Source organism: Trichosurus vulpecula, chromosome 9, assembly GCF_011100635.1.
Source record: "Trichosurus vulpecula isolate mTriVul1 chromosome 9, mTriVul1.pri, whole genome shotgun sequence".
Classification (NCBI taxonomy): domain Eukaryota; kingdom Metazoa; phylum Chordata; class Mammalia; order Diprotodontia; family Phalangeridae; genus Trichosurus; species Trichosurus vulpecula.
Window position 1 is genome coordinate 158,258,359 of NC_050581.1, and position 5,217 is coordinate 158,263,575.

The following is a 5,217-nucleotide window of genomic DNA, read 5'->3' on the forward strand; positions in this document are numbered from 1 at the left end:
TCTCTCTCTGATGAACCTTAACCCCTAGTGGTTTCTAGACAGATGGCTTCCTTACCTCACTGTGATAAAAATGATTACTATCAGATATTTTCAAAGTTACATTGGTGAGGTAGTGTTGTTTAGTGTATAGGGCTTTGGATTCAGTTTTAGGAAAACCTGTTCTCATCTTCTGTCTCAAACAATTATTGAGTGACCCTGGACAAGTCACCTATCTTCTATGTATCTCAATGTACTTCTTGATGGATTCAATGTCCTCTAAGGTCCTTCTGGTTCTAAATCTAAGCTCTCAGGTTCTTGATACAAAATAGTTATCTAATTGATCTAAGATTCATCTTGACATATGATGATTTGAATACCTGAATTTGAAATTTTCTCAGTGTGATCAATATATATTCTGATTTTGTGTACTTAACAAATTTACACTTATTTCCAAAGAAAGACTTGTAAGAAAAAAAGTGAGTTGGTGCTCCAAATCTACCAAAGCGTGCTATTCTCAAATTTAGAGATTATGTTCAAGAAACTTGTGAAATATTTATGGAAGAAGCATATGTCCCTGAGAGACAATATTGACAAAGTTTCATTGTGGATAGGGTTCTGGACTGGGAATCAAGGTGTCCCAGTGCCTCAGATCCTCGCTCACTGTATAACCATGGACAAGTCCCTAAACCTCTCTGAGCCTCAATTTCCCCATCTATAAAGTAGGGATAACACCACCTCTATTACCAACCCACCAGGATTGTTGTATCTCAAATGAGATGGTGTATGGAAAGTACTTTCCAAACCATAAAACATTACATAAACATTGGCTACTATAATGAAAGAAGTCCCAAGAACAAGGTATATCTCACTGTTATTATCAAGAGTTATCCATCCAGTTGCTTTCCAAGGTGAGCACTAGTTAAGAAAGAGCAGTATGACAGACAGATAATTGTTGATAAAAGGCAGAGGAGAGTGACTAATCTACAAGAAAAGAGAATGCCTGGTGTAAGAAGGAAGTAAATCTAGAGAAAAGTTTGGAGTTCCTACTTATTAGAAAAAGTGGCTGCCAAGGTGGAAGAGAGATAGAAAGTTGTTATGGTGCTGTGAAAAGAAAGCTGTATCTGGAAGTCAAAGGAAGTGGGTTTAAATTCTGACTTTTCTATTTACTCTATTACCTGTGTGACAGTGGGGAAGATCAATTTGTCTCACTGTACCTTACTCTTCTCAGTTATAAAGTGAAGGGGAATTAGACCAGATGTCCTCTAAGGTCCCTTTCTTCTCAAAAAAGTATGTTAGGAAATAGAATACAGATTCACAGATTTTATGTCTGAGAATAACAATATTCTCATCTAGACAAAGTCTTGCTTTTTAAAGAGAATTTTAAGCCCTTGGAGACAAAGTAATTTCCTCAGAATGCAGAAGTAGGCCGTAACTGAGCTGGAATTTTGAAGTAAGCCCTCTATCTCCAAATCCACTCCTCTGTCTGTAACACCAGGGTGCCTCATGCTTCCCAATTGTTTTCTTGGAGAAAACCAGCTCTCAATACTTGGCTAAAAAAAAAAGCTCTCTTAGTCATATATTGGTATGCATCATGCTACGTACTACTGTCTGTAATGACCAAACAGAGAAGTAATGATCTACCCTGGAAATAATCGAGTTTCAAGGCTCCCCTGCACAGATGATTAATAAACTTTACATCTTAATCCCACATAGATGAATTGGAAAGCCATGCTATATGGTCACCCTTTTAGTGGATCAGCCATTTATCTATAGGCTATGTCTTTATTCTGTCAAATAATAAGAGATTAACCAGTAGGGAAACAAAGAGTGAACCAAAAGGAGCATGGGTAACGACTAGTATTTTTCTCTTTCCCTTTCATATGAATTCCAATGTCAAACCAATTCAAAAAGCATTTAAGTGCCTTCTCTGTGTCAGGCATTCTACAAAGTTCTTGGAATATAAAGAACAGCAAAACAGTCCCTGCCTTCAAGGATTTTGCAATCTAACAAAGGAAATGAAGTGTAAACAACCATGGACAAACAAAATACATGCAGGATGAATTGGAAGTAATTTAAGAGGGAATAAATTAGCTTTGAGGTAGATTATGAAGGGGTTCCTGCAGATGATGGGGTTTTAGCTAAGACAAGAAGGGAGCCAGGGAAGCCAGGTGAGAGGAATAAGGAAGCAGAGCATTGCAAACATGGGGGACAATCAGTGAAAATGGACAGATTCATAGATGACCTCACTTTTATTAAAAGACACAAACATTTTTGGCGTAACAAAGGGTGAATGTGGTCAGAGATTCAGAGCTAGAAGTGACTTCTTAGGTGATATAGAAGAAAGCCATCATTTTACAAATGAGGAAACTGAGGCACAGGGAAGTTAAGGGATTTTCCTAAAATACACAGTTGGTATAACAACAGTTTGGACCTAGGTTCATCACTTCAAATTCAATGTTCCTTCCTTTATACCAAACCCACATCTATCTTATGTCTGAACTTTTCAAAAAACAAAGAGGCAATATACCTTCAATTCATTAATCAATCCATCAGTCAGAATTGATTAAGCAAAAATGCAAGTTTTTGTCCTCAAGGACCTTATGTCCAACAGGGAAGAAAACATGCAAATACAACTATATAGAAAATAAATGAAATAATTTTGTTTTGGGAGACAAGCAGTAGCAGCTATAATAGAAATTAAAACAAACACACAATAGAGGGTTTTTCTATTTTTTGTCTGTTTTTGCAGCAAGTAACACAGTAGTGAATACACTCTAAGTACTTAACAAATATTTTTTCTTGAATTTAATTTATCAAGAGGTGGGCAGATTTAAATTTAATGGAATAGGGAAATGCCACATTTCCCCTTCACTTTCCATAACAACGTACAAGACTAGAAGAAAAAAAAAAACCGTGTTGGCCTACATTCTCAGGAGCATGAAAGATTAACGGGCCAAGAAGATTCTTCAAAAATGAGGCATTTTGTACAGTAATCCCTTTTTTATTGCTTAAGTAAACACTTTGCAGCTAAGACATGAATCATTTCTTTCTTTGCCTTCAGTCAAACAGGTAGTCCCATTCTCAAAGTGACAACATTACTATTGACTCAAAACTGCAGGATCTCATAAAGCTAGTCCAATAGTCAGAACTCCTGGCATTAGGGTGATGACCTTAAGCATGTGAGCAAATGATGAGGTGGGGAGAGTCACTCACAAATGCAGAGCTGGCTAACTCTAGGCAGATTTCTCCCTACCTCCCAAGATAATTGTGAAGGTTAATATAATATTTGTATTTTGCCAACCTTAAAAGCATATAAATTTTAGCTAGTATGAGTAAGACATAAGATTTATGATGCCAAAAGTGATCCTTCATTCATTCAACATTTATTAATCATTTTCTATGCACTCGGCTTTGGTGATACAATAACAAAAAAGAACACGCACATCACCTCAAAGATATTACAATCTATATGGGAAAGCAGTATGTTCACAAATACACATATTTAATCTCTAAATAATAAACACAATGCAACATCAGTGAGGAAGAAAACTAACAAATTGAAGTGGGGCTTATCAGGAAGGGGCTTGTATCACTTCAAATAAAAGTTGAAGGTAATTTGGAATTGTTAGAAACAGAGAGGATGAGAAAATGAGAAGTAATACTCTGGAAATGGGGGACACCCATTCAAATTTATGGAAGTGAAAGAAGGAAGGCTGTGAACAAGTAAAGTCAAGTAGACCCATTTGACCTTAATGTGGAAGGGATGTCAATTAAATCTAGAAAGACAAATTGTAACCAGAGTGTGAAGGTCACCTTTATAAAATTCAAACAAAGCAATCTATATTTTACTCTAGAGGTAAAAGGGAGCCACCAAAGCTTTTGAGCAAGAGAGTGCCACAGTTGGTTCTGTATTTTAGGAATATCAATTTATTGATCCTGAGCAAAGTGAATTGAAGAAGTCCCTCTAATTGAAAGGAGAGAAATTAATTAGGGGCCACTGTGACTGTGTAAATGGAGAGGAGGGGAAAGACCTCATAGATGGAGAGGTAGAATTGAGGAAAGCTTGGCAACTGTTTGTATATGGGTGAGAGTGAAGCACAATAAAACATAGAGAAAAACTCTGGGCTTATAAACTTGGAAGATTGGCAGGAGAGCAACACCTTTGATAAAAATAGAGAAAGTAGAGGAGGGATTGTGAGTAAACTTGAAGCATCGGAAGATAAAGGAGGTGAAATTCAGGGGTGTGCTGGAGCTGGCATTTAGAAGCTGGAAAGAACTGATTCTTGAATTATCACATGAATGCTTTTACCTTGCTGCAAATCAGGGCTTGATTTACTGTTTTGTTGATTATCTAGACTTATGAAAGTAATGGAGAAATGTTCGTAATGCATATTAAACATATGTCCTGTGTACTTTTCTTTCTTTTTGTTTTGCAGAAATGGTTGTTGATCATTTACCAGCACTCCTCTGACTTTTACATCATAAATTCTATGACTGACTAGAGAAGATTATGTGGCAGGCAAAGGCATAGAGAGTCTATAATGTAGTAATAGGTAGTAGAAGTTCCTAGGCTAGGGGTAATCAGACAGCAAGCTTTAGCAGTCAGAGGTTATCCAACAGAAGTTTCCTGGACAAGACAGTTGGAATATTGGTTGGAATACTGCTGCTAAATCTTACTCTTTGAGGAAACTGAGTCTACCTCTAGGAGTAATTCTGTCCCCCAGGGACTGGATTCTGCTACCATTTAAGAAGAGGTTGTCAGATCCAGCCCATCCCTCCACAGTAGTGTGGAAACTTTAATGGGAAATCAGGGAGTCATATCACAAACATATCAGGAAGGAACCTTGGAGGTCATCATGCCCAACCCTTCATTTTACAGAAGAGGAAATGAAAGTCCTGATAAACTGTGTCAAGCCTAAAGTCAAAAAGATCATAAATTTGCAAGCTGGGATTTGAATATAAATCCTCTGATTCCAAATACACCCATCACTTTTTTTTTCCAATGAGGATGGGTATACTCTGTTGATGGTGGTAGAAGGCCCAGTTCATTCCCAAATGAATGAAGCTTGGGAATTGGAACATGGTGCTTCTAATTGTATAACCAGATGAGGCATTTTTTTTCAAAACTCTTCTCAAACTTTAAGGATAACTGCAAGCTGAATAAGCTATTTGTATGCTGTAAGATTGAGTTTTCAAATATATGGAAGCAGTGTGCCACACAGGGTTCTAAAATATAGC